Source organism: Dipodomys ordii, unplaced genomic scaffold (assembly GCF_000151885.1).
Source record: "Dipodomys ordii isolate 6190 unplaced genomic scaffold, Dord_2.0 Scaffold16, whole genome shotgun sequence".
NCBI classification, from domain to species: domain Eukaryota; kingdom Metazoa; phylum Chordata; class Mammalia; order Rodentia; family Heteromyidae; genus Dipodomys; species Dipodomys ordii.
The window spans coordinates 7,546,432-7,565,475 of record NW_012267232.1 but is presented as its reverse complement, the minus strand read 5'-3'; positions in this window follow the sequence as shown (position 1 = coordinate 7,565,475).

Here is a 19,044-nt window from a genome sequence, read left to right as displayed (position 1 = left end):
TAGTACCTAATTTGCCATAACTACAAAACTTAGATGAAAACAAATTTGTCTGCACTTAGAAAGAGATGTGATATTTAAAATTTCCCCTAAACAGCAAAGCAATAATATTTACTGGACCATTTCATATTATATCATTTGGACAAGGTCCTACTCAGCTACAAAATTGATGAAGTAGGTATTCAGTACATTCTCCTGGTTCTAAATACCATGTTTTTTTTCAGTTGTCTCTGATCTTAGATTTGGGGAATGGTCCTGATTTCAAGTAACCTTTCATTATTAAAATAATGATAGTTGATCAAATGTTGACATCAGCATATTTTGATAATCACATGTCTAGAAAAACCTCACAGTAAATAAATTAGCATAAAAATTCATTATAAGCTGGAAGCTGGGAGCTCACACTTGCAATCCCAGCTACTCAGGAGGGTAATAGCTGAGGATTGCCATTTAAAGATACCCTGGGCAGGAAAAATCTATGACTCACTCATCTCCAAATCGCCATCAAAAAGTTGAAGTAGATGTGTGGTTCAAATAATAGAGCATCAGCCTATAGTGAAAAGTGTTGAGAGAAAGTACCTAAGCGTGGTGTTCAAGTTCAAGTACTAGGGCGCGCGCGCGCGCACACACACACACACACACACACACACACACACACACACACACACAATCCACTATAAAAATTCATGCCCTAAAGTGAATAAAAAGTTAAGGCTTGCATCATTAAAGTACTCTGACTTGGTTAAAAAAGACAATGTTTATTATGTGGCAGGTGTAAGCTTTTTAACAAGTTCTGCATACATGGTTATTTTTCAGCAAAAAACCTCTGGGCATCAGAAAAAAACAACAACTCTGATTTCAGATGAGAATCAGGGGATTTTAAAAGTTAGATAATCTCCCAACCATTATGTGGTAAATAGCAGAACTTGTAAATGAACCTGAGTGAGCTCCTGGGATTCATTCTTTTTCTGCCTTTCTGTCTACCATGCTTCCTGAAATAAGCCTCATGTTTTCTGTCAAATGTTTATCTTCAACTTCTCATCCTTAAAATGAATGAAAAGGTCCTATCCAATATTGATTTTCACTGTCTATTCTTCTTATATTTTAGTTCCCTACTTGTTGTTTCTTATATTTTAGTTCCATACTTTCATACAACAAGTATGAAACTTGGTAGTTTCATTTTTACATTGGGCTATCAAAAATAAGTTACTAAGAAAATGTTATTGCAAGGGAAAGTATAAATACATAACACCTTTTTTTTTTTTACAACTTTCCAGCCACAAAATAAGAGTAAAATGGAATCTTGGTAGTATAAACTGATATTTTCCAGTAAAAATTAGTTAAAATGTATGAATATTTTAATCTTGGGCATATATAATTACAGTGATTACCAATTTGAGGCTCCGCTATGAATGCTCTGACTACTTTAACTAATTATTTCAACTGTTTCTTCATTTCTTTCATAAAACTAAATTGTGGCTTGCTTGAAAGTATGAGAATTCTGAAATATAAGAAGATGCAGAAAAGTATGCATGCAGAAAATTAGGACTCATTCATCCTTGCTCTTTCAAGAAAGCATCGGCTTGACTTTTTGATGACATCTAAAAAGTTAAACCATATTCCTTTATTAATCTATCACAAAGAGAGAGCACAAGGCAGGAGCAGCTATACCTGTATTCCAGAACCAGCTGTTCTTGCTAAAATTAATGTCTATAGAACCCTGCCTGCCAGTGGATGATAGAGCCATTAATCAAAAATAGACACACTTACCAGGGTTTCAAGGTTTGGTACAATTGTAATTTGTTCATCGAGTTTTTGAGACATACAGATGGAAGAGAAGAATTAGATAAAATCCATGATGATACAAAGTCGGCTTACTATGATAGCAGTGCATTTCTTTGTACTCTTTCTTACATTGAAAAATTTCTTTCTCACATTGAAGTCTATTTTTACCTGTTTATCCCAGAGTGTTAGCCACTCAGGAATATAAAATGAAATTTAAAAGTCTATATTTCTAAAATATATTCCTCCTTTTCCTAAGTTAATTATTCTCTCATATCCTTGAGAAACCTGTAATAAGAAATAATGCATTCTATCCTGTCTCCAGCAAGGCTGGAAAACAGGAACCAGATGTATCTTTCTCCTTGAAAGAACTTTGAGTAAAACAAGAAACAACAACCTTTAGGTTTTGAACATCAGATATAGTTGAGAGATGGCAAATAAAGAAGACTCACATTATAATTGTTCCACCTTGCTATCACTCACACTTACAGTCTAAAACAGGGTTTCCTGGTGACAGAGAACTTGGAAATCCCTGAAGGTAAGTAGTGTGTTCTGAAGAGACTAAGTTAAGAACAAGAAACAGAGTCCCTGAGAGAAGAAAGACACTTGAGAACGACATTGAGGTCTATAGTGTCACCAAGTTTTCAACTGAGTACTTGGCACTGGCAATGTGAGGAAGCTATTGGCAGGAAGGAAACAGGAGCAATTAGATTATTGGGTACTGTCTCTGAAACTCACATAAGGACAATAACTGTTTTCACCAGGCAGAGTAGAAAACCACTTAATTCACAGGACACTGGATAGACTATTCAAGAGCTTTCACTCAGAAGTTAAAACATATTAAAATTTAATTAAATTTGTTCTGGAATTGCCTACAAAAGCTTAAAAATAAGAAAAAAGTCTTCAACTTAATCATATCCCAAAACAAAGCTCACTATCATAATACATAAAATGAAAGAAACTATGCTTCCTTGATCCAAAAATATTTAGCAACTAAAACACCTACAGGTAACATAGAAACTACTAGTTGAAAGACTGGATACTTCATCTCAAAAAGAAAAATAAAAAGGCCATATCATATACTCTCATGCAGTTCTATTTGACACTGTCAAGAAGGCAGTAAGTAGTAGCTGGAACTGTGAGGGTAAAAGCAAAACCAGATTGCAAAGGAAGAAGTAAAACTGATTTTTTTCAGAGATGCCATATCATTTATATTGGAAGTCTGGCTGATTCTGAAAACACACATACACATATACACACATACCCCACACGCAAACACAAACACCACTAGACATAATAAACAACATTACCAAGGATTGCAGATGAAATCAATATAAAAAAGACAATTTTATTTCCATAAACTAGTAATAAGAATTTTTAAAAATCACTATTTAACAGCATTAAAAGTAAATATAGTCAAAGCAAATTAAATGTAGTATGGAAATGTCATGATGAATCCCCTTACTATGAACAGTTTAATTTATGCCTGTATCAATCAATTAAATAAACGGAATATAGTACGTAAGCATATATCTGATTAAAACTCCTGTATTGAAAACTATAAAACATAGCAGAAATAAAAAAAAGACTTAAGTAAAAAGGAAATGTGTAATCAGTATTCATAGATTGGGAAATTCAGCATTTACTGCGATGTTAATTTCCCCTAATTTAATAATAGATTCAATGAAATTCCAGTCAAAATCCCAGTGTTGAAACTGGTAACTCAGAATAGTAAAGGAAACTTAGAATAGAAAAGTTGAAGGATTTATAATACATGACTTACAAATTTGTAATAAGTCTGTAGCAATCCAGATCATGTAGTATTGATGGACCAATAGACAAATGGGAAGAATAGAAAATAGAAAGGACCCACACATCCATAATCAAATAAATTGGAGAAAAATGTGAGGACCATTCAGTAGATATAGTTTTTTTCAATGTTTTCAGCAATATTTAAAACAATTGGATAACCATACAACAACACACTTTTGTCAATATTTTACATAAACATGAATATTAATATTTAACAATTACAAAGCTAAGTTTAAAAGCCAAATCCTCTGGAAACAAACAAAAGAAACATTGATGTTATGGCACTTTAAGAGGCCTTTTATAGAAATAAGACATGCAATAGAAGATAATATAAAAATATTTTCAACTGTTTAAGTAGAAAACCTCTATCCAGAATAGTTCTCCTATTATAAAGAAATTCTCAAAACATGCAGAAACAAAACAATCTAAAATACAAAGTACTTGGACAAAATTAAGAATATATATGAATGACCACTTTGGAAAGCAATATGGAGGTTCCTCAAAAGACTCCACATAGAGCTCCCCTATGACCCAGCAATCCCACTTTTGGGCATTTATCCAAATGATCACAAACAAGGCTATACTAAAGCTACCAGCACAACTATGTTCATTGCAGCATTATTTGCCATAGCTAAGATATGGAACCAACCCAGATGCCCCTCAGCAGATGAATGGATCAAGAAAATGTGATATATGTACACAATGGAATTCTACACCTCCATCAGAAAGAATGACATTGCCCCATTTGTTAGGAAATGGTAAGACTTGGGAAAAAATTATATTAAGTTAAGTAAGCTGGGCCCAAAGAAAAATAGGTCCCATGGTTTGCCTTATTTTCAATAACTAGTACATGTCTAGGACAAGCTGAAAAGGTCAAAAGCTATATCCATATGACCATATACGATGATATTAAGCCAAATGAACCCAGATAGGGACACAGATATATTTTTTTTCTTGCTTGCAATTGTTTCTAACATATTTATAATGTACTATGTGATTTTTTTGTTTCTTTGTATGTTCCTCCCCTACAGTATCACCATGTTTTCACTGTATTTGATTTCGGTGCCCTGCATCTTGTATATACACTTCTCTAATTTGGGGAGGGGAAGGGAAAAAAACCAAATGCTTAAATAGGGATAAAAGTTGACCCATTGTAACAATGAGATCTGCAAGACACTAGGTTGAAAACGAACTTTATGACTTCTGTGGAGGGAGTGGGGTGAGTAGTTGTGGAGATGGGATGGAAGAGATGGTAGGGGAAAACCAAAGGAGGCGGCAACAATGCTCAATATGAAATGTACTCATTACCTTACTCATGTAACTGTAACCCCTCTGTACAATATTTTTACAATAAAAAAACATAATTGTTAAAAGAAGGAAAAGAGAATGGAAGAAGTAAGGGAAGAGCAGGAGGAGGAGGAGAAGGAGGAAGAGGAGGAGGAGGAGGGGAGGAGAAGGAGGAGGAGGTGGTGGTGGTGGTGGTGAAGGAGGTGGAGGAGGTGGAGATGACAATTGTTGAACTAGGAAGATAGATCAGTAGTACAGTGCTATATGTGTAAGACCCTGATTATGATCCCTAACGCTGAATATAATAAAATGAAATTTTTGATGAAAAAAATATGAATGGAAAGAAAGTGGAATAAAACATATTCATCCTGTTATTTATTATAGAACTGAACATTAACATAATGGTGAGATATCAACCTGCACCTACTGGAATTACTATTATCTGAATTTTGTGCTGGTGAGTAAGCAGAAAAAAATGAAACCCATACACTGCTGGTGTCACTTGAAAATGGTATAACCACTTTGGAGAGCATTTAGAGTTTGGTGAAACATGACCAATCGTCTCAATTTCTAAGTATGTTCTTAGAAATGAAAACACTTCTATACCAAGACTAGATTCTGAATGTACATGACAAGTAATCTTATTTTAATTTACTTTATTTACTTTATTTATTTACTTGCTGGCCCTAAGGCTTAAATTGTGGGCCTGGGTACTGCCCCTGACCATATTTTTCTCAAGGCTAACACTCTGACTTGAGCTATAGTGCCACTTCCAACTTTTTTTTTTAGTAGTTTTTCCATAGATAAGAATCTCATAGACTTTCCTGCTCAGACTGGCTTCGAACCACAATCTCAAATCTCAGTCTCCTAAGTAGTTAGGATTATGGGCATGAGCCACCTTATTTTTAATGACCTAAAACTTGAAACAATCTGGAAGCTCCTGTGAGTAGGTACATAGATAAACAAACTTGGCATATTTATACCATGGACTAAAACTCCACTGACCAATTGGTAAATAATTGGTAAATAAGCAATTGGTAACTAATTATTCTCAGTGAAGAAAGCCATAGAAAAGTGAAGAGATGAAGTTTTATCTACTTATATAAAATTATAGAAAATGTTACTTACACTAGTATAATCCTATCAAGAGTTGCCTAGGGTTATGGGGATGGGAAGAAACTGCTTGGAGGATGTTCAGGGGGTACTTGGCAATTTTAAAGCAACAGATATTTTGGTTGTAGTTAAGATGGTACTTAGCTTGTAGATCGATGTATCAAATGTCAAAGCTTGTCTAATTATACATTTTTCAGTATATGCAGTATATTGCATGTCAATTATACCCCAATCCTATTTTTAAGAATACTTGATAATTTCCCAAGTTCATAAATTTTAAAAAGAGCTTTTTAGAATTCTGAATGGAAGTTTTATTTGGAAAAGAATTTTAAAGTCTTAGGAGATAACAACGAAATCATGAGAGAGACGTGGCTAGAAAGTCCAAGAGTTGAGCTCTTCTCTTGATACTGTTCTATTATGCATATCAAAACTTAAGCTATATACTAGATAAATCATATGTCAATTAAATCCCTTACACCACCACACTGAATAGACATTCACATTGGAGTACGCATAACTTTTACTCCAGTGTGGTGTTTGCAAATTGTAATTGTTTATTTCTAATACAGAGTTGTTTAGTAATTGAGTGAATGAGTGCAACAAATTTCAATATGTTGTAACTGTGACATATCACATACATTCAATTATCTACAAGAATTTATTAACCTAAAACAAAAGCAGAAAATATTTTAAGACAGTAAAAATAGAAAGAAATGAAGAATATCTCATTTATTTTACAATCTTAAATATAATAGTCAACAATGTATATTTGCATATTTGCAAAGTAAAAGCAGCAGTAGTAACTTTATGCACTGGTAAATGGATCTTTTATGAGCAGAAATGAAACTTATTTAGAATAGGCTAAAAAATCCTTTAATGCAAAATCTCTGTGTGTGTTTCTCTCTCCCTCTGTCTCTGTCTCTGTTTCTCTCTTTTGGAAGTCTAACCAGATTAGTAAAGCAGGTGGATATACTTTTCCTAATTGCAAAATTTATAGTTCATTAATTTAAATGTTTCCATTTAAGCAATAACTCTATGAATCCCTAAAAAAAACTTATTCAAAATTGCTTCCTTGAAGACACCAAACTACTCTCTCCATTTTTATCTCTCATATTTTATCCAGTTATAGCCAATTAATTGTATTGTGCCAATAGTTTTTCCAAAGAAATTGATGTTATTGTTGACTTTTATAGTTAAGACACATGATTAATTTAAGTCACGATCCTGTTCCTGTACATATTCTGAAGTAATAGATAATAAAATGGAAATCTATTAAAATAATAATGGGAAAAATTATTAGCTAAACTCATAAAATATTATAAAACAGTAATAATTAATTTTTGGCAGTATTGGGGTTTGAACTCAGGGCCTCATGCTGCCTGACATTTAAGCAGTGATCACGCCCATTTAAGTTTGTTTTTCGATAGCATCTCAAGCTTCTGCTATGGGCAGTCTATACTACAATTCTATCACTGCTTTACCTGTAGCTGTGAGCGCACTATACTCAACCCTTACATTTTTTTTCACCCTGATATTTCTTAATCAAAAACTTCAAGTATTCATGTAATGCAGTGAGTCTGAATTAAATACGTATTCTTAAGTCAATCTTTTTTTTTTTTTTGTCAGTTGTGGGGCTTGAATTCAGAGCCTGGGCACTGTCCCTCAGTTCTTCAGCTCAAGGCAAGCATGTAGAATGCTTGAGCCACTTCAGCCACTTGAGCCAAAGCTCCACTTGCGGTTTTCTAAGTGGTTTATTGGAGGGCTGGCATTGAACCATGGTCCTCAGATCTCAACCTCCTGAGTAGCTAGGATTACAGGTGTGAGCCAATGGCACCGGGTTCCCTTAAGTCAAATTTTTAAATATGTCAAAAAGTCAGAGCCGCAGGTATAAGAACTTGGATCATAAAGTTAGCTGAATAATGACAATAAAAGAAATTTTAAAGTTAAAGTAAAAATGCCTATTTGTAGTTACACATAGGTGATATGTGCTACATTTATTCCGCTCAAAAGAGAAAAATATAAACTTTTTTTACAATAAGGAATTTCTCTTTAGTTTCGTGGGATTCCAGTGAGCCTACAATTATTGGACTACTATGTTGTTGAATTGCATTAACCAAAATAAGTTATAAGCTAAGTACAGATGAAAGAGGAGGCAAGAAACAGATTAAATGTCTGTGTGTGCACACACACGTGTGTGTGTGTGTGTGTGTGTGTGTGTGTGTGTGTGTATGTGTGTGTGTGTGCTGGTTTTTTTTAAAGTACATTTTTATTGTAAAAATACTGTACAGCATGAGTACATGAGCAAGGTAATGAGTACATTTCCTATCAAGCATTATTACCTCCTCCTTTGTTTTTCCCCTACCATCCCTTCCCTCCCACCTCCACAATTATACCCCCCCAACCCCTGCCTAAATTGTAAAGTTCATTTTTCAACAGAAATTATATTAAGTGAAGCAAGCCAGGCCCAAAGACACATAGGTTCCATGGTTTCCCTATCTGCAATAACTAGTATATGTCTGGGACAAGTACAAAAGATCAAAAGCTATGTACATATGATATGACCAGATAGGATGATGTTAAGCGAAATGAATCCCAAGATAAGGACACAAGTGGTTTTTCTCTTTCTTGCTATTGTTTCTAACATATTTATAATATACCATGTGATCTTTTTCTTTGTATGTTCCTCCCCCATGGTATAACCCTTGTTTTCACTGTATTTGATGTTGGTGCCCTGAATCTTGTATATACACTTCTCTAAATTGGGGAGGGGAAGGGAAAAAACAAAATGCTTAAATAGGGATACAGGTTGATTCATTGTAACAATGAGATGTACAAGACACTCTGTTGAAAAACATAAACTTTTAAATTATAATATTTTCAAGTTTTGAAATAGCAGGACCTCACTAAGTCATGTTCACATGTGTCTTTTGTTTTTAAAAAAAATCCAGCTTTTTAGTTTGGGGCTACCATTTCATTATTTCTAGTAAAAATCAATAGATACTTAAAGTATCTATTCCAAGTCTTTTCAAACTGAGTATTTTAAAATTCTATTATCCTTTTCCTTTGTATTATTCTTCCCCTCTCTCTTCTTAACCAGTGAGCAATAATGTAGCTACTGATGATGTGTCTGAATTTAATAGCTTCACTCCTTTCTCCTCCCTCGAGTAGTGATTTTATCCTGAAATTGCCTTTTTTTCTCTCCTGTCACATCTCCTGCAACATAATCCATCAAACCCTATCTTGAGTCCTCTCTACTTATTTCTCTTCTTCAAGTGCAGTGAAATTCCTTTTTTTTTGAGATTCATTTGAAATACAATACACATATGCATGCACACATACACACATATGAATACATACACACAGGCATACATATATCACACCATAGGTATACATTCACATACAGACATAAACTACATCACATTACTTATATATGTGAAGATAATCCACATTCATGCAAATAAATACTTGTAGAGATTTATAATTTTAATAATTAACCTTGACATAGGAAGAATATTGTCTGAGAAATTCTAAGGAAATGAGTAGTGTCCCCAGATTTCCGTGCATGTGTGTGTGTGTGTGTGTGTGTGTGTGTGTGTGTGTGTGTGTGTGTAGGTCCTGGAGCTTGAGCTCAGGATCTAGATCTTGCTGTCCCTGAAAAATTTTGTTCAAAGCTAGAACCTTCCCACTTGAGCCACAGCTCCATTTCTGGCTTTTTTTTTTTATGGTTACTGGAAGTCTCACAGGTTTTCCTGCCCTGACTGGTGTTGAACCTCTATCCTCAGATCTTAGCCTCCTGAGTAACTAGGATTTCAAGCGTGAGCCACCAGCACACAGAACATATATTTTTTTAAACAATTTTTTACTTGCTTCTATATCACAAAGCTGCTAAAAAAAAAAAAAGACTATCCCTCAGTTATCTGATTCATTGGAATTATTTAGGACTCTTCCCATTCTTTCCCTACCATTTCCACCAAATGACAAACAGAGGATGTGAACAGGATTGAGAAACAAATGTCAGGTTAAATTCCTGTTGGAAAAGTCATTGGTGACCAACAAGTGAGACTAATACCTCAATTGGAAATTAATTTGTATTTCATTTATCTCGACTTCTCCAGAGGTTTCTTATAATGGATTGTAGACTGTACCTGTTTCCTATTTAGTTCAGTGACCTTGGGAAACTAACTTCTTCCATGGAAGAAACAAGAATTGAGCCTTTAGAATTAAGCCCTATATAATGATAAAGCCTTTAGTTACTCTCTTATATCAGAGAGAATATAGAATTAAGATACAGTGAGCTCATTCCTCCAAATTTTCTTTATAATTATCAGGCACATTTCTTAATATTAAATTTTGTTTTATAAAATTACTTTCAATCATCACAAAATGAAGATATTAGAGTGAAGTTCAAGCTATAGCTTCATTTCCAGGCTCTCTTGCTTTTATACATAGAGGATTTGTGAAAATGCCTTCCATTTAATGAATTACAACTTGTCAATAATTCTCTCTGAAGTTTCAGCATTTTATTCACAAGTGACTAAAGCAAGCCAATGAGTTAATTAAGGGAGTGTTTATGTGATCTGAAATATGAGATCATAAAACTTATAACAATAAGGGATTCTCTGGAACAAAATCGAATCTGCCATTAAATTATTTTTTGCTTTCATTTATTTCATGTGTGGAAATAAAAGTTTCTTCCTAACAAGAAAAGCATTACAAGAATGTGTTTAACTAATATTCCTCCCACAAAGAAGAATATAAACACATTAATCTGCATATTAGAGAAAAATTCTACAAAGTACAAAAATTTAAGGGTTTGTAAATGATATTAACACTAATGTGGAGCAATTGGAACTCTTACAAAATGCTGATGAGTATAAATTATTACAATTCATTTGGGAAACTGCTACTACAAATAGTGTACTTGTACTTGCGACCCAGCAACTCTTAATAACTCAAAATAAAATACATCCTAAGTGTTGATATCAGCTTTACTAACACATTCAGATTTTTGTCAAGCAACAAATATATACATTTTATCAAATTGTATGTTTATAATACATTTAGTCATTTTGCAATGTTCCTTTTTGTCAATGTTCCTCTCTGTCTCTTAACAGGTAAGTATGTAATCACCTTAGGAAGAAAATAACTTGGTATTCAATATGGTATTTAATTCTGAGCTAAACATTATTCTAATTATATCTTTTTCTCCTATTCATGCTACTCTTGTATTTAACTCATCATCTCATGCCTGGATAATATCAGCAGCTTCTTAATTAATCTCTCTGCTCTCAGTTCTCGACACTAATCTATCCTTCACATGCCTAGGGAATGACATTTCTAATCGCCCAAATAGGTACTTTAAAACCTGTGGTGCTTACTCATCTCCTGAAAGATAAAGTCCCAAAGCCACTGGCACAGCCTCTAAAACCTTTGATTACATAATTCTTTCCCCTCATTTTACTTGGGATCTTCTCCTACCCCAACATGTGAAGTCTGCACTGATTTCCCTTTTAAAGGTCTCTGAATCTCCGAATTCACTGTGTTATGGGCAACTTCCAGACATAATCTATGTCTTCCACTTCATCCTCCACATCTCTGAAATAATTTTGATTTCAGGGTTTGTCTTATTTTATTTCTTCATCTACCTTCTTTCAAATATCTTCTCAAACATGCCTCTTTTGGTGGACTTTCCAGAGGTTCCCAGGTTTTTATTTATTTATTTATTTATTTTTTGGGTCCAGTCGTAGGGCCTGAACTCTGGGCCTGAGCACTTTCCCTCAGCTCTTCAGCTCAAGGCTAGCACTCTACCACTTGAGCCACAGCACCACTTCTGGCTTTTTTCTTTTTGCTTATGTGGTGCTGAGGAATGGAACCCAGGGCCTCACGCATGCAACAAGTGCTCTACCACTGAGCCACCTTCCCAGCCCCGTCCCAGACTTTTGTGTGAACTTTTAATGTACTGGATTGTGTGTGTGTATGTGTGTGTGTGTGTGTTTGTGTGTGTGTGTGTGTACATGCACATATGCCATTAGGTAGATCTTCCCTATGGTAGATGACCTGTAAAAGTGTATTGTAATTGGCTAGGTAAATAAAATTGTAACAATAAACACTTTGATTTTTTACTTATAGGTATATTTTAGTAATAATTGTAAGTAACTCAAACTTAAGACTAAAAAGTGTTCTTAATCCTAGTGAGCATGAGGGTTTTTTTTTCCTGAAGGTCAAATTTCAGGTTACATACTCCAACAAGTAATATTTTGGATCCAATATTTTAGGTATCTTATAAATAATAAATGGATATAACATACTCAAGAAAGGTCAAAGATCTAAGTCCTAAGTTTCAATGTGTATATAAATTCATAAAATCACTTAATCATAATAAATTTTAAATATATATTTAATATTTTTATATTTTAGAGAATGGGTTCTCTAGGATACATCAAACTTTTCCATCTTTTTTAAGCAGGAAAAAAGGGAAGCTCTTCCTATGCCATTCTAACCAAATCCAATAGATTAAACCCAAAATTCAGGAGATGTAACTAACCATTTCTCTCTTCCAATAAGTTACATGTTGGACCCAAACGGTAAATAATAAGAGTTCTTGGTTTTTGGCTAACCTAACTTACTTGTTTGGAGGCTAATGCTAAGGTTATTTTTAGATTTTTAGAAAGTTCTGCTTGCTACTTTAGAAATTCACAAAAATCAAATACCATTCTATTAGAAAATAGAGTTAGAGAACACATTGAGATATAGATAACTTTGAAGTATTTGTTAGAGTACTTTGCACATATAGAAAATTTTGTGCTTAACCACTTTTCCCTAATCTTCTTGATTTTGCTGTAAGCGTCATACACTGTAACTGACTAAAACTCCAAGATATAATAAATCTAAGAGCTGTCATAACCATTAACAAGCAATACAATCCAATAACTGTTTTGATCAACCCTTGTTATAGTATAATGTTAGGTAGTATGATATAGTATGGTTGTGTAACAGAATCATTAGAAAGTTGAGAAAGGAATACTTTCTCAATAAATATGTAGATAAGATTCAACACAAGAAGTTTTAGTAATAAGAATAATACAATGAAGCAGTTATACCCCTTGGAAGATATAACCTGTTGAATTCTGAGCAAGTTGTAATAATATTGGTATAATAGAGCAGCAAATTCTCCAAATTAAAAATTATAAAACTGTAATCTTGAAAAAAACAAACTAATCAGAGATCTGACTCTATCTTATTAGAAATACCTTTTGCAATTATCTCTGAGATTCTTACCAAAAAAGAAGCCTATGAGATCTCATGTTTTCCAGAGTTAATTGTACTAGCAATTTCTCTGAGTGCAAAGTATTTTCCAGAGTGGAATCTTGAGAGTTCTTATATACACTGAGTGTTTGAGGCATTCTAGGAAGCCAGTATTTTATCTCTGAAGAGTAATATTGGGCTAAAAATTAATCCTGTCATCCTGCAATTTTACTGAATTTTTATCATAAAAACTATATTAATAATATTAATTTACCAAACAAAATATTTTCTTATTTTAATTATGCTACTTGTTAATTCACTTTGTTCTTTGCTACATAGTAACATGATACAAGAGCAAACAGTCAATATCTCAAATATCCATTGGAGGAAAGATGGCAAACTGATTAATGATTTTTTTCTGATTGCTTTAGACACAGCAGATTCAAAACACAGGAAAGAGCTTAGATTCGGTTGATGTTTGCTGAGTATGGTTCATGTTATCAGTTGTTGGGTGCTACCTCAAGACTCCTTGTACATCGGAATGCCAATGTGTTTATTTCTAAATGGAAATGCACATGTCCATTATCTATAAGAGTTCCTACCAGTACCAAACTTCTAAACAAATCACTTCAAGTCTCTTTGATGAGCACAAAACAACAGCAGAGAGAATTAGATTGTCTTCAGTGATATATCATCCTGTCTACAGAGAAGCCTGATGAACTCTCTCTTCTTCACAACAAAATAGATTTCCCTTGTGGGTTAAGAATCTGTGTCTTCTAGATACTTTTCCTTCTTCCTTTGAGTATGTTTGTTAAATATAAGTTCTTTCCACTTCCCTATTAAATCTATTAATGGCTTACCACGAAATCACTTCTCCAATCAAGACTACAATACAAGTGAATAAATCCCATCTTTCCCTTGTCTGAAGATACATTCTGATCCTTTTGTCTGGATTATATTTCTCCCAAGAGTCAAGTGATAGCATTTTTTAAGTTACTTTCCTTGAGGTATCTTAAAGGATTATTAATTGTATGTTAATTATGCAAAGGGGTCAGGATGAATGTGACATTTTCATACATGCATGCAATGGCCACCATTCAATAAAATGGCCTTTATCACTCTCCCTGACTCTCTTGCTCATTTCTGAAACACTTTCTACAGATGACATTGTTCTATTTTCATATATGCAAATAGATGACTTCTATTCACTCTCATTCACCCTCTCTAAGCAAGCTCTCAACTCTTGTTGATACCAACCTTCCAACAGAGTCTGTTTTACTTTCCTGCCATCTTCTCCTCACCTCCAAAGAGGACCACAGTTAAAATTACTCTCTGTATATATATAAATTTATGATTTATTATTAAAAGTTTATTATACTATGATTATGCATACATGTGTATACAGGTATGTGCATGTGGGTTTTTTAGATACAGCTTACCCAAATGAATGAGAATGTTCATCACTTGGCTGTTTGAACTTGGCTTAGCTCACACAGCCGAATCATATCCAGTTCTAGCCACTTTCCTGTAAATGCAATTATTTCACCTTCCTATAGAGTTGTGTTATGTTCCATGGTATATATCTACCTTATTTTCTTTTTTCATCTGCTGTTGTACACTTTGGCTGATTCTATAGGTAAGCAAGGCATCTTCTTACATATTGACAAACACTTCTTTATTTTTATATGTATTTGCCCATTAGGCATATATCTGAAGGAGTTTAAGTAATGAGGTCATAGGGTAAGACTATTTTTAGTTTTATGAGGAAACTCCATACTGATTTCCATAATGGTTGCACTAGTTTACACTCACACCAGCAGTGCATGAAGGCTTCTTCTTTTTCCTATATCCTCATCAGTACTTTTTGTTGTGTTGCTTGATGATAGCCATTCTGACTGGGATGAAATTGAATTCAGTGTAGTTTTGGTTTGCACTTCCTTTTTGGCCAAGGATGATAAATATTTTTTATGCAGTTAGTAAGCATTTATGTTTCTTCTGTGAACTAAGTGTTTAATGTTTACCCACTTATTAATTGGATTATTTGTTCTATTTTTTCTTTTTAAACTCTTTATATATTATGGATATTAATCCCCTACCATTAAATATCTGGCAAAGATTTTCTCTCATTCAGAGACATAGTCCCATTTGTCAATTCTTGTTCTTACTTTCTGGGCAATTGGAGTCCTGTTCAGAAAATAATTATTTATGCTTGTAACTTCCCAGAGTATTATAGGCATTGATTTTAGTTATAGATATAGCTAGTTTTGTTGAAATTGATTTAAAATCAGAGACCTTACATTGAGTTATTTGACTCATTTGCATGTTCATTCAAGGCAAAAGATAGGATCAAGTTTCAGTCTCCAGTTTGGGAATAATCAGTTTGGCAAGCACTGTTCATTGAAAAGACTCTTTTTATTCCAGTATGTGTTTCGCTTTATTGCCAAATTTCAGAGGGTTGTAGTTGTATAGCTTTATCTCTTAGATTTCTGCTCTACCCTAGTGGTATTCATGTATGTTTTTTGCCAAAGCCATGCACTTTCTTTATTATTGCTTTGTAGTATTATTTGAAATAAGTATTGTGATATGTCTAGTATTGATATTTATGAAGATAACTAGCATGTCAATTTTAGGAGGGACTGAAATTGCTTTATACTGTGGTTATTCTAAAGATGGGGTCTTATATCCAAATTCTGAGGTTCTTAGTGATTTCTACTGCATGTTTCTAGCCATCCCTCATACATTTGTATTTTATCAGAAGAGTTACTTCAAAAATGAGTAAAATATGCAATACTGATGCATACTACAACAAGCACAGACTTCAAAAACATGTAATTGAAGTATTACATATTAGCCAGGGCACTGGTGGTTCATAACTGCAATCCCAGCTACTCAAGCACTGAGATCTCAGGATCATAGTTTGAAGCCAGCAGAACAATCCATGAGATTTTCCCTCCAATTAACTAGCAAAAAGTTAGAAGTCAAAGTGTGGTTCATGTAGTAGAGTACCTACATTAAACAACAAAAAGGAGCTGGGAAGTGACTCAGTGGTAGAGTGCTTGCTTTGCATACTTGAGGCCCTGGGTTCGATTCCTCAGCAACACATGAGCAGAAAAAGCCAGAAGTGGAGCTGTAGCCACTTTAGCTGGTAGAGCGCTAGTGTTGAACTGAAGAGCTTAGGGACAGTGTGCAGACCCAGAGTTCTGGCCCCATGACTGACCAAAATAATAATAATAATATAAAGATTTAAAGCAAAGTAAGAAAGATAATATGTCACTAAGTACATTATGGTAATTCTGTAAACAGAAAATATCAAAAGAAAGAAAAAGAAACAATATCTTGAAGAATGCAAGCCTTTTTTTTTTTTACTTTGGTTGGTCGTGGGGCTTGAACTCTGGGCCTGGGCACTGTTCCTCAGCTTTTAGCTCAAGGTGAGCACCCTACCGCTTGAGCCACAGCACCACTTCCGGTTTTCTAGTGGTTTTATTGCAGATAAGAGTCTCACCGACTTTACTGCCGGAACTGGCTTGGAACCGTGATCCTCAGATCTTAGCCTCCTGAGTAGCTAGTATTATAGGTGTGAGCCACCGGCACCCGGTGAATGGAAGCTTTTGAAGCTAGACATGGTACCCCACATGTAATCTCAGCTACACAGAGAGTGAGGATTGGGAGAATCTCAATTCAAGGCTGTCTTGGTAAAAAGTTATACAAACCAGTCTCAAAACCCCCAGCTTTATAGGAGGCATAAACAGGAATATTTGCATTATACAGGCACAAGCAAAAATGTGAGACCCCATCAGAAAAATGACTATAGTCAAAACTACTGGGGAATGTGGCACAATTGTTAGAGCACCAACCTAGAAAGTATGAGGTTCTGACTTCAAAACCTAGTACCACTAAAAAGAGAGAGGGGGGAAAGAAAGGAAGGAAGAAGAGAGAGAGAGAAAGAAAGAAAGAAAGAAAGAAAGAAAGAAAGAAAGAAAGAAAGAAAGAAAGAAAGAAAGAAAGAAAGAAAGAAAGAAAGAGAAAAGAGAGGGAGGAAAGAAAATTCAGCAGGAATAATTTTGCATGTTCAGTGTGTAGAAGTATCTTATCTGTTTTCTTTCCATCATATTGCAATGCAAGCATCTTGACCACAGATGTCTGTCTAAAAGTGCCAGACTATTGTAGATAAGAAGTATGAAGAAAACACAGTTTTATCCAGAGAAATAGTTGAATCATCTTTTCAAACACCTGTGGGTGTTCTTCCTAAACATAATATTAAAACTTAACAAGTGATAATTTTGTAAAGGTTAGTTACAGAAAAAATTTACATAAATATTTATCAGTGAAATGTACATACACTTCCATGTCAAAGCCATTAATCTGTATATTCCTAAACTGGATTGTTTCTCCTATGTGTGATTTCATGAGAGATCTATCTGAATAAAATATTGGTTCCTTATAAAATATACAAACAAATATATTCTATAATATTTTATTAATTTACCAAAACACTATGTATTAGGAAGTTGCCACCCCGCCTTGGACAATAGAAGTTGTTTAAAGTCATAATTTCTACTAGAAATATCGTGTTTTGTACTGTTTAAGTATGATCAGTTGTTTCCCCAAAGGTAAAAGCCCTATTTGTGTTTGTGTTGAAAATATCTCTCAAACTTCCAACTCTAATTATGTTTATACTATTTATCCATTGTTCTTTTAACTTATAAAGTTATTCATTTAAAAAGTGGCCAGGAAGTCTTCTTTGACATCGAGGTCTTTGATCCATTTGGAGTTGATTCTGGTACAAGGTGATATATGGGGATCTACAAGTGTTTAACCAATTTTGCCAGCACCATTTACTGAAGAGGCTGAAGGAGAAACTCTAGGGCTCCTTGGCACAGGCCAAAATCTTCTTAATAAAGACCTAGAAACACAACAAATCAAAGAAAGGTTGGACAAGTGGGATTGCATGAAACTGCAGAGTTTCTGCATGGCAAAGGACATAGCTAGCAAGATCAACAAAAAAACCCATGAATTGGGAGAAGATCTTCACTAGTCATACATTGGACAAGGGTCTTACACCTAAAATATACTTAGAAAACAAAAAACTAAATTCCCCAACAACAAATACTCAAAGAAACAACTGCCCCATTTTGTGGGCTAAAGACTTAAAGAGAGACTGCTCTGAAGAGGAAATAAGAATGGCCAATAGACACATGAAGAAATGCTCAACTTCTCTGGCCATAAGAGAAATGCAAATCAAAACAACATTGAGATTCCACCTCACCCCAGTTAGAATGGCTATAATCAAGAAATAACAACAGATGCCGGAGGGGATGTGGCCAAAAGGGAATCCTACTGCAATGTTGGTGGGTGCAAAAACTTGTTCAACCACTTTGGAAAGCAGTATGCAGCTTCCTCAAAAGACTCCACATAGAGCTCCCCTATGACCCAGCAATCCCACTTTGGGGCATTAACCCAAACGATCACAAACAAGGCCATACTAAACCTACCAGCACAACTATGTTTATCACAGCATTATTTATGATAGTTAAGCTATGGAATCAACTCAGATGCCTCTCAGTAGATGAATGGATCAAGAAAATGTGATATATATATATATATATATGTATATATATATATATATATATGAATTCTATGCCATTCTATGCCTCCAATAGAAAGAATAGCATTTCCTCATTTGTTAGAAATCGGAAAGACTTGGAAAAATTATATTTAGTGAAGTAAGCCAGGTCCAAAGAAACATAGGTCCCATGGTTTCCCTTATTTGTAATAACTAGTATAAGTTGAAGACAAGCAGAAAAGGTA